Genomic DNA, 12,505 nt, shown 5'->3' on the forward strand with positions numbered 1-12,505 from the left:
AGAGTTTTAATTTCATCTTTCTACATATGGATTTTCAGTTTTCCCAGCATCAATTGTTGAAGAGGCTATCTTTTCTCCAATTTATGTTTTTTGGCATGTGTGTCTAGTATAGATTGGTCTACATGTCTTTTGATATATTTTTTTCAACTATTTCTCTGTACTATAGTTTAAGTTCTAATATTGTGATGCCTACTGATTCACTCATTTTATTGAGAACTGCTATGGCTATTGTGGCTCTCATATTTTTTCAAATTAATTTTGTGTTTGCTTTTACAGTTTTATGAAGAATGTCTTTGGGAGTTTAAAAGAAATTGCATTAAAGCTGTATAACTATTTTGTTAGAATGGCCATTTTGACTGATCATTCTGCCTTTCCAAGAAAATGGGACATCTTTACATCTGATGAGCACACAGTTCCTCTACTCCAAGGTAGCGGCAGCAAGGAACAAGAGTTCATGAGGAAATTGTCGAGGCTCTGGAGGATTTGCACAAGCTGAACCAGCTTGGTGTGGCTACTTGAAGGAGAACCCTCTGGCAAGGCATCAGAGGCACTGCAACCTGCAGAGAGCTGCCCCTGGCGGAGGGCGCGCCAGAGGCACTGGTCTAAGCAAACCTGAGGAGCTATGCAGGTGGCGCCACTGGCGCTGGGGGCGCTGTAAGGCCCGCATTTGCTGTCTGGCACGTTCACTTCCCACCATGCTGCCCCTGGCGCACTGGGACCTGTATGCCTGGTTGTGCTTAAGGACAAGCCTCAGATGATGCCCCTTGTGCCAAGCTTTGGTGAGAGCCGGCTGCCATCGCCCATCCACATGGACTTTAAGGAACGCATCAAGGTGTATCCCAAGAGGCTGCTCAACAGCATCACAGCTTCCAAGTACTGAAAGCATAATCTGGAGCTCAACTCGTGCCTGGAGAAGAATGTGAAGATGCTCAAGAACCAGATCACGGAGGTGGCGTCCCATGTGATCCTGTTGCGGGGGCAGGTGGCACATCACAAGCAGAAAGTCCTCAGTCACGTGAATAGTGGCTGCCAGCTTCTGCCCCAGCACCAGGTGCCCGCATACTGATCCTGAGCTTGGGGCGCATAGGTGACCTTCTTCTTGAGGGACGGGTTGGTGAGGGGGGGAGCTTGGGCTCCCTGTACTTGGAGAGGGTGTGGCCCTGGCAAATCCCTCCCCGAGGATGCCCAGGACTTGGAGAGGGCATAGTCCCCAGGGATATCCTGGGGGTGTCCAGAACTTGAAGAGGGCGCCCTAGGCTTTGACAAGCTGGACCCCCTGCTCCTTAGGGGTCAAGCACAGGTGCCCCCTTCACGCTGCCTCTATTCCCCCTCGAGCTGACTCTGTTGCCCACACTTCCCTGTGTTGCACAAACCTGAGCGCCCTGGCTGCTCCTGTGGAAGTGGGCTATTGTGGCTGCAGCCTCCAGCCTGCCTTTTCTTTTACTTTTTTTTTTTTTTTTGCCTTTGAAAGAGAGAACAGAGTGTTAGATTTTGCGCTATTTATATTTCTAATAGGGAACAAATGGTTGTGTGTGCATGTGTGTTTTCTTGTATTTGTTTTTGAAAGAAATGGGAAGAAGAAGAAAAAAATACTATGCCTTTTCCTTGCTCTGGCTACCCCACTTCTGTCCTTTTGACATCCCTCCCCCCTGCCTTTTTCTTCTTTTGTTTTTGTTTTGCTGTGAGTCCACATTCCTATTTGTAATCCTTTGTTCTCCCAGTTTTCTGTTTTCAGTCTAAGTTTCCCTTGTGTTTAGGATAGACAGCTTTTATACTGTTAAGATATATCTCTACTATTCATAGTGTTCTAGTGTTTTGACCATGTATTTAGTCAAATGCTTTTCCTGCAATTATTGAAATAATTTTCTGATTCTTATCTTTACATCCATTTATTTAAAAAAATGTTAATTTATTTCCATGTGTTGAACCAACCCTGCATCCCTGGGACAAACTCCACTGATCATGTTGTAATATCTTTTTAATATGATTTTGTATGTTGCTTGCCATAATTTTAATGAGAATTATTACATCTCTGTTCATCAGGAATACTGGTCTGAAATATTCTTTCCTTGATTTGTCTCAATCTGGTTTTTGCATCAGGTTGATATTAGTTTCATAGAGGGAGGTTAGAAGGTTTTGCTATTTTCCATTATATAAAATAATTTTAGAATTGGTGTTCATTCTTTTTTCAACTTCTTGTAGAACTGGGCTGAGAATTCCTCTGATACTGGGTTTATCTTAATTGTTAGGCTTGTGATAAACACTTGCCGCAGTCTCTGGCTGGGCACAAATCATGAGTCTCCACCAGCTTGTAGATTCAAACAGCAATTCTTTATTCCCGACCTCACACCGGCCTTCTACAAACACGTTCTGGGAAAATCCACGTTCTCTGCCCAAATCCACACCTGGGCTTCTGTCTCCCAAATATATCGTCTGACCCTAAGAACTCAAGAGGAACTCAGGCAGCAGGATACGCCCTATTCTAAATGGGGAACACCCTAATCTCCTATTATGCTAAACCAGGAACACCCTAAACACGGATCTGCCCTGGTCCTTGAGCAAGGTCACCTTTCAAGAGTCCTTCCACTAGACAGCATGGGAGTAAGCTGGCAAGGAAATTGTCATACCTACTTGGCTGATGGCTCCCAGCAAACACTGGCTTGGGAGAACTAATGTAGTACACTCACGACTTCATGCTTTAGAGGACAAATGACTACCCTAATATTAGCTTGCTTTGACAAATGTTAGTCATCAAAAAACAATATATTTTTATTTTTTTTGTTTTCCCCAGGAGAGGACACCTCCAAGACTCCATTTTTTTTTTTAAATCACATACGTGTATGTCTGTGTGTGTGTGTGTGTGTGTGCGTGTGTATCCACAGTTTTGTGGTCGCTTAGTAAAACTGCATTAAATAACACAGCCATGACTCCATTTTGGGTATTTTACTCAAGGTTTTTAGACCACATGTTAAATTTTTGATCCAAACAACACTTAAAGTAGCTATAATTTCTATCAGAGTCTCTACATGGAAGTATGAAATGATGGGATAAAATATTTTAACACTCTAACTCTCCAATATTATCAAATTTATTTCTAATGGAATTTAATGTTATTCATACTCTTGATGTAATGCTCCCGAAATAAATGTAAAAAGCTTTGAAATAAAAAAAAAAAAAAAAAAAAAAAAAAAAAAAACATGAGTATCAGTCAAGGGAAGTGACAGAGTCCCATAGGAGCAGGATGAAGATTATGAAATGCTTCTGAATTAAAAGCTAAGTTCCATGAGATGTGGAATCAACATTTTTCATGTGTGTGTATGTGCATTGGGATAATTACTACACTAAGATATTTAGGTTTTTGTAAAGTAGGAGAATATAAGATACTATCACAGTGTTAAGGAATAGGGAAATAAGGAAGCACTATCATAAACATCATGCTGAATTTAGCTGGAAATCCAAATGTGAAGCCTAGACATGTTTTGTAGAAAGCCATAAAGTTAAGCAAATAGAACATCAGTTCTCTTTCTGCTGAGGACAGAGTAGAAGGCAATAGTTTACACACATATTTTTAATAAATTCAATAAAAATTTTTCATTTCAAGGGAAACTAATAAACCAGGCTGTGGTAGAAGAAACTGTCAAGTTATACTTTTTAAACTGTCTTTCGCACATCTATGATAAAGAAGGAAAAATGACTATTTCCCATGAATCAATTCAGTAATAACAGAAAGTCTTCTCAGATAAATGGCTACACTTTGATTAATGCTGCAGTATTCATTAACTCTGGTGCCTCATCTAGAATAGTCACTCAGTGCCTAAAAGACTCAGGGCTACAAAGTAGGTACCCAGGGCTTTGAGATTTCTTCAAGAAAAAAATTATTTTTTTCCCAGCTTTGGCCATCCTGATATCAATATATGGAATCAGATATTTGGGGCAAAGTTGTACTCTGATGATCCAATTACCTTTCTCCTTTAAAATTACAAAAGAAAATTTATTGAAAATGCTTACTTTAAGAGTAAAGGAAGGAGAATAGGGAGAAGGAGAAGGGAGAGAAGGGGAGGAACTGGCGCCTGAAATGGAGTAAATATTTCCCATGCATGTATGATTATGTAAAAACAAACCCAAATATTATGTACAATAATACAAACAAGAAGTATATATGTAGGGGCTGAAGTTGAGACTCAGTAGTAGAGCACTTGCCTAGCATGGGTGTGGTACTAGGTTTTATTCTCAGCTCCACATAAAATAAATGAATAAATAAAGATCCATCAAAAAAATAAATAAATGCTTACTTTACCTGAACACCCAAAGTCTGTTGTCATTCATTAAATGAATTTAAATTGTCTTTGAAAAACATTTTTTTAAAGTTTTCAGTGAACAAAATCATCCTTTGGTAGTTGAGTGAAAAAATCAGTAAAAATTCATTTGAAAGTTTAAATATTTTTCAAGAAGTGACAAAATAACTTTAAATTATCATAAACATTTTTATTACAGAAAAGTCAGTAATGTGATAGAAAATATTTGTTTTTTATTGCTGTTGTCATGGTTTTTTTTATTTTTATTTTTGTTCTGTTCCTAGCAAAAAATGTAAGGCCTCTCACTATACCCCAGACATTGGTGTATAAGAACATAAATTTTTATAAACCCCAAACTAATGTTTCATGTGAGTGTGTATACTCTTACAAGATATTTTTTTCATGTTTTTCAATTGGAAACAATTTAGAGTAATGACACCCTATTTTGGATATGCCTCCCATAGAGATTTATTTTCCAAATGACAATTCTCTGAGAAGTAAACATGGAGAGTGAACTGAGACATCTTCTTTTAGAAAGAAATCAAGGAAGAGATGGAAAATAAGAAATAAGAAAAAAACAATGAAATGAGGAAGGAAGAAACTAGACAAGAGAGAAAGGAAAGAAGAAATTTGACTAATGGTTTTTCTTATTTGGGAATGAAGATAGGTTAAGGCACCTTCTTCCTGAGGGAGCCAGTTTTTCTTCCAATTTCCTCTTTCCATTGTAGTCTATCTTCTCATTCTCTCACTCTCATCATATTAAATATTTAGCAGATATACATTGTCATTATGAATCAATCTGTGCTTGAAGATAATTTCTTCAGAGTAATGACAGTCTACCTTAGCCATGAGGAGGTAGTTTAAGAACTGTGAAAAAAAAAATCATTGATGCCAATCATGCAGGATTTTGTCTTTCCCATTCTAGAAACCAAAATGTGAAACTCTTTCCTGTTAACCTTGTCTGAGAAATGTAAGGGAAGGTCCTGACTGGCCCTGGTCATGTCCAACCCTACTAAATATTGTTGTTAGCATAATGGAACTTGATCTGGAAAGATATGACTCACAGACCATGTTATCTGTTTCTGGTAGGTTAGTGTTAGTAAATACCATAGCTCAAAATTGCAAGATCTACATGGGAAGTGTTAAGTTATTTAAAAAAAAATGGAGAAAGATTATGGAGCTCTCAGTATCACCAAATACCTATTAATTATCTGATCAATAGGACTGTGTTTCTCAGTAATATCACCCACAATTTATCTGCCTCTTAATGTGTATCAGCAAACCCCTTTACTTGGACTATCTTCATTTATTTAAACAAGAGGTATATTGGGTGAGAAAAAGAAAGTAATCTCATTTTATAGGTAGCATATTGGAAGTTAGGTAGACTTAAAAAAATATATCAGATAATTTTCTCATAAATATGAGTTTAGTAAAATAAGCTTAGAACATCTTTTCCTTAGTATTTAATGAATTACTACCTATGGAGCAGAGTGATAAATAATTATTCTTATTGATGTATAAGCATCTTTTTAATGTAAGGTACTAGTTTAATCACTAAGGGCTTATGTTCACTGTTCTCTAAAAAGATAATAAAAATAGAAAAAAATCGATTTTTCTTGACTTTCTTATTGGAAAATATCAGCAACACTTCGCAGAAAAATATACAAAAAAAAGATAAATAAAAGAAAAAGAAAAAAAGAAAAAAAAAGAAAGAAAGGAAAGAAGAAAAGAAAGAAGAAAGAGTTGTTGAAAATTATTAATTTTCAGTAGAAATTTTATTGTTGAGGGCCAGTCATAGGGCTGGACATGTTTGAGGCTAGGAAAATAACCAACCCTTCTTTGATTGTTTTAATAAACAAACTTTATTTTAAGGAGAGTTGAATGAAGAAAAATGAATCACATAGTACCATGTTCCCATATGTCTTTCCTATCAGAGTTTCTACTATTTTTTTCTTTGTATATTTCTGAGAAACATTTGATGTAAGTACAAAATCAAAATATTTTGCCAATAGTGATGGTACTAAATAATTATTAATGGCAATAGATAGTTTAGTTATATATTAAAACATTAATTTTACAGTTTTTAAAGCATTGAGAAAGAATAATGTCAATTTTCACCATGATGGCATCTTACAGAGTAGATACACCATGCCAGAAGTCCCTGTTCTTAACCTCTTTAACATCTACTCTGCCTGATTTCTTGGCAATGTTTACCTTTTTTAATGTTTGACTTTTTCAGAATGTCATAAATTTGGAATTACACATATGTGGCATTTCAGACAATATATTCTTTCTGGCAGTATGTATTAATGATGCCTCCTTGTGTTTTCATGTTTGATAGTAAATTTCATTTTATTAAATTTTTTAGTGACCCTCCAGTGTTTGGATGTATCAAAGTGTTTACATTAATAACAGGCAAATGGCTACTGAAATCTCTCTTAGCTGCTTTCTTTCTTGGCAATCATAAGTGAAGAATCTGTGGATGTTTGTATGTGGATATAGCTTTCAATTCCATCGAATTAACACTGAGAAATACAATTAGTGGGCCATATTAGTGTATATTGTGATTTTTAAGAAGCTATAAAGCTGCCTTCCAGAGTGGCTGTCCAATTTTTTTTTATCTCCACACAAATGTATGAGAATTCCTTTTGTTCCCTATCTTTGCCAGCTCTTGATATTGTCAGGAATAAAATTTTATAAATTTTTATAAGTGTGTTTAATTTGTAATTCCTTTTTTTCTCCCAAAACTTATTTATTATACCCAACAATTAGAATAATGCCTGAATTTAACATGCACCAGCAAGAAAATTAGTAATTCATTATCTTGGATAATTGGGGATGAAGAAAATGTTGACATGCACCATAATTTTACCTTGAGAAAGCTTGTTTAAGACATGGCTTATGCATTGTTGTATCCTTGCAACTCAGCACAGGTGGGCAGATAATAAAGACATCCATAGAGTACAAGCCTGTTCACAAATTATAATATTTTTCTTATCACATTACACATTTATTGATCATCAGGCTGCTGAGCAATTTTATTTTATTTGGCACAGCTTTGTCAAAAGTCCTAGCTCAACAAACTACTCTGGGAATAGGTAAAACATACTCTTATTCAGTGTCCTTGGGTTCAGAGACAGAATAATATAGCCAGAATAGAAAGGAGGATGCTATTTTCTGGGAGCAAGAGATTAATACAGCTATTAATTTTTGGCACCATCAAATCAGATAATAGATAATGGTGGGAAAAGAAGGGGGGTCCCAATGTATAAGTTAAACCCAATAAAAAACAAACGTGCCTGTCATGGATAGAGAAATGACATGAAAAGAGCATTTGAATAGTCAACTTGGAGTAAATCTAAGCAAGATTCAAGTACTTTCAGTCTGTGTAGTGTGTCCTAAACATATCGAAGTAAAGCTACTATTCAATCATACATCTTTATTGCCTTATTTTAACATTTCTCCAATTAAAAACGTTATATCTTTATTTTAAAATCTCATCTGCCAACTCATTTTCCACCAACTCAGAAAGCAGAAAACTTCTCTGGTTTCACAGCCTTTTCCTGAGGCGCTGCCTTTGTGGGACTCTTAGCAGCAGCCATTGCCATTTTTTTAAATGCCTGCTTAGATAATTATTATTATTATTATTATTATTATTATTATTATTATTATTATTATTATTATTATTAGCTTCCTTGGCAGCCTAAGAGCTTGCTTTCATTGAGCCTTTTTAACTTCTGGTTTCTGATTCCTCTTGGCCATGATATCCGCAAGGGATGCACCAGTGATGGCCCTCTGAAATTTGGCTTCAAGTTGGGTTCTCTTCTTTTGAATTTCTTCTGACTGGCCTTTTTTATGCTTTCTTCTGTAGAGGACAGTACAGTTTAACTGCCAAAGATTCCTCTTGGATAGGAAAGCTGACTCACATTTTGCATTAAGAAATTGGAAAACCTTTCCTTCAGTCCTTGCATAGTGACTCCTGTATATGGATTATATCTGGTACCCACTAAAACTGCACAGCTTGAACTTCATGGCAGTGGCTGATTTGTAATTTCTTAATGACATATAATACTCAGCATCTTTTCCTATGCTTTCCGAATATATAGTTTGTTTTTCTGAGGAATATATTTATTTCTTTCATTCAATTTTAAAACAATTGCATTAGGGTAATACTGAAATACAATTAAGTATACATATATACTTCATACATTGTCATGTTTGCATATACCTATTTATCAGTGTAACAATGACCACAATCAAGTTTTTAACATTGATAGTTTATGCAGATGGTTCTTGGTGCCCTGTTGTATTTCTACCTCTTGTTTCCTCCTCCAAGGGGGGGGGCAAAATAAAACAAAAACAAAAAACAAAACAAAACAAACAAACAAACATAAAAACCTGACTGATTTTGTATTGTGATACATGATACAGTAAATTGGAAATCACACAAATTGTCAAAGCCTTAATATGCATAGATAGTGATCTTGGAACAATTAGTCACCCCTCAAACTTAGTTTACTCATCTGTAAGATCAGAAGTCTTCCAATCAGGACTCATGATGCTGGAAAAATAAGGACAAAGTGAATAATGAATCAAGAACACTGCCTGACATAGAGAAGGCTCTTGATTTCTGGTATTCAGTGTTACCATCCATGCTTTAGTTTGGTGATGCAGAGTACATGTGGGTGACTATAAATCCATAGTTTCTTTCTTTTTTTTTATTTTATTTGTTATTTTTAGATATGCAAAATGATAGAATATATTTTGCCATATATTACATATATAGAATATAACTCATTGTATTTAGGATTCTACTTTTGTGGTTCTACATAATGAGGTTATTCTGGTCATGTGTTCAAATACAAGGATATGAAAGTTATGTTCAATTCCATAGTTCGTTTCTGCCACCTCTAGCTATAATTGTATAGACTTCAGTGTTTTAAAGATTTTTTTTCCTTATTGGTGTTATTGAGGTTGAATTCTCATAAAAGAGCCCATCAAAAATAATTTAAGTAGTGACATTTATACTTTTGTGGTATAATTACCACAATTATTTTGATTTAAACATTTTAATTACTGAGAATAAATTATATAATCAGTGAATCAACCACTCACTTAAATGCCTTCCAAGCCCCTGGCAACAAACTCTCTCTTTTCTAACTCTATGATTTCCAAATTTTGAGTATTTAATATAAATGTGGTAATAGCACATGTGAAATTTCATGTCTGATTTTGTCTACTTTTCTTAATATTTTTGAGATTTGTCAACATGGTCACTTGTATCAGTATTTCATTTTTATTGCAGAATAATATTCAAACAGATATATGGATGCTATATAGAGATATATATTTGTTTATATGAATACATATATACACATGTGCTTATTCAGACAAGGATACATGTAAATACATAGACACATTTGTTTTCATTCTTAATGGAATTTTGGATTTTTATATATCTTCTAGTGGAAATGGTGATGTCATTGATATTCATGTTCAAGTGTTTTAAAATCTGTTTTCAGTTCATTTGAAAATGTAGCTAGAAATAAAATTGTAGGTCATGTGGTAATTCTGTTTAAAATTTTAATAATCATCAAATTCTTTTCTATACCTACTATACTCTTCTTTATATTCTTAACAGAAGTGTGTGTGGCTTCTAGTTGGTTCACATGGTGCCCAACACTTCTATTTTTCATGTAATGCCAGTATTCTCTTGTTCATGAAGTACTCTTTCATGGTATTTGTTGCATTTCTGTTGTTCAGTTTGTTGTTGTAGTGGTTTTGTATAGGGAAATGAACCTCTAAGGTGGTCCACCAATGAGATCCTCTTCTACCTGTTGTGTTCATAGAGTCTCACTAAGTTACCCAAGGTTTCCACAAACTTGCGATACTACTGCAGACTCCTGAGTAGTTTTGATATAAGCATGTGCATATTAATAGACAAAAAAAGAAAAGCATCAATATTTCTCTAATATAATTTCTCTGAAAGAAATATCAGGAACTTTAATGCAGGAAGACAAAAAATAGACCAAATATAAATCTCTAAGATACAAAGTACATAAAAATTTACATAAAAAGTACCTAAAACTTTATGACATGCAAATGGTGTAAGATACAGTGAAAATTAATGCAAATGTTGAAAAAACTGATCCAGATACAGAAAAAAATATCCACAAGCTATTTGTTATCTATTTAGATAACATTGTTGTAATAAAAAAATTTAATTCTATTTCATTGATTTTTATGAGGTAAATTTTCTGAAATAGATAATATTATTTTAATAAGAGTGACAAAGTTGCTTTTGATCAGTTTAGTCAGAAGCAGACTTTTTTTCTCTATTTAATTTGCATAGATTTATTATTTGAGTGTCAGCATAGATCAGCACCAAAGGACTGAGCATGCCATCACCACTAATACCAAGCCTTTGAAGACATCTCAAGATGAGATAAGTTGCTCACACTATGCTTATTAACAGTAAGATAATGGAATTCAAACAATACTGGATGTCAAAACACATTATGGGCAGCAGAAGAGCATGAGTGGCTTTTTTTTCTGGGGAACTTTATGGAGAAAATCTGGAGCTTTGAAAAAACAAGATTGTTGTTTACATCAATGAAAGATTATTATTATGTATCTGCTTGAAAGAACCATAAGTCTCAAAAATAGAGATCACTGAATGCCATCAGTGGAAAAAAGAGGATCCTGTGCTTGTAGTTCATGAGCAGAAAGGAGCAGGGTTCAGTGAGAAATAGAAGACCAGGCTGCATTTTATTTGGTCTGGCCACAGTATAAAAAAAAAAAACTGGATTGGCATAGGTGGAGATGGTGAGGATTAATAAGAAAACAATTAGCCACTGGATGGTATTTGTGGTTTTTAATTTGAAGCAGGAGCCACTGAGGTGGTGGTGATGGCCTAAAGCACACCCAGCATGTGGGTGGTGCAGGTGGAGAGTCCTCTCTTGACCTTGGCCAGGAAGAGAAGCACATTGCATTTGAAGTGACATGAACTGTCCTACACTTCTTCAAAATCTGTAGATACCAAAAGTCCCATGTATAAGGAGCATGAGGATCTGTGTTAGAGCCATGTGGATGATTGGGAGGTCAGTAATCCTGGGTTTGGGTCCCACAAAGACAGTGACAATGTAAAGGCAAAGCAGAAATATGTCTTCTAAGATTCCAATGCCAGATTAAGGATAGAAGGTATTTCTTATGGAAATACAACTCAAATATTTGTTCATCTTTATCTGGATTCTTGGAAGAGAAATAGGAGTATTTGTTTGCAGCAGGATTTTTATTGACATGCTTTCAGTCAATCTATTACCCTCTATATAAAGCAGGATTTTATTCTTGATCTAAATTTCATGTCAAGAGCTTCAATGGTCTACCACAAAGAAAGCCCTTATTACAGCTCAAAAAGAAAAAAATGAAACAAAGAAAAGAAAATAAAAAGTAAGTAAAAAATAAATCTTAACTCAAACATACCTCATTCTTCAGAGTAATATTTTTGTTTACTTCTGTTTACCTCATGAAATTGCTCAGCTCTTACCCTTGTCTTTGAGCCTGTATACATTATGTTTTACTTTCTATCATGTTATATTATTTAATGGTCAGTATTTGTTTGATTTTCAATCTTCCCTGCAGATTTCTTAAAATTAAAGATGGTGTCTTATTTTGCTTGTATCTACAGTATCTGAAGTACTTTTGCTTACATAAAATTTATTTACCACAAACTGTGGATTTCATGTTTGGATAAGCAGAAATAGAAATATTGGGCTGGGGTTGTAGCTCAGTGGTTAAGTGCTTGCCTAGCAAGCATGAGGCACTGGTTTCAATCCTCAGAACCACATAAAAGTAAAATAAAGGTATTTTGTCTATCTACAAATAAAAATATTTTTTAAAATGAAATAGGAATCTTTTAGGGAAATGATCCGAACATGCCCATTTCCAAGTCTTTTTTTTAAAATTTCAAGTGCTTAATTTAAAATTTACAATATTTTTTGTTCATCCACATGACCTTCATTTAAATCAGATCCTATCAAACTCAGAACCTATTAAATTCAAACTGTAACATTGCAGTTAGACTATGTATCATCAATAAAAAAGAACTGTCTCCTATAAACAAGTTTAAGAAAAATTGGAAAACTTATGTTTGTATGATGCTGGAATATTTGTCATATGACATTCCTTATATGACTTCTCTAACATCATAT

General features: G+C 34.7%; 2 pseudogenes; one reads left to right on the top strand and one right to left on the bottom strand.

Moving 5' to 3' along the window:
• The first annotated feature begins 401 nt into the window (after window positions 1-401).
• On the top strand, window positions 402-1,066 carry LOC143389387 (transcription factor JunD-like; annotated as a pseudogene).
• A 6,738-nt stretch (window positions 1,067-7,804) lies between these two features.
• Window positions 7,805-8,327, bottom strand: LOC143388058 (large ribosomal subunit protein eL24-like; annotated as a pseudogene).
• Between the last annotated feature and the right edge of the window lie 4,178 nt (window positions 8,328-12,505).

This window comes from Callospermophilus lateralis, unplaced genomic scaffold, assembly GCF_048772815.1.
Source record: "Callospermophilus lateralis isolate mCalLat2 unplaced genomic scaffold, mCalLat2.hap1 Scaffold_83, whole genome shotgun sequence".
Classification (NCBI taxonomy): Eukaryota; Metazoa; Chordata; class Mammalia; order Rodentia; family Sciuridae; genus Callospermophilus; species Callospermophilus lateralis.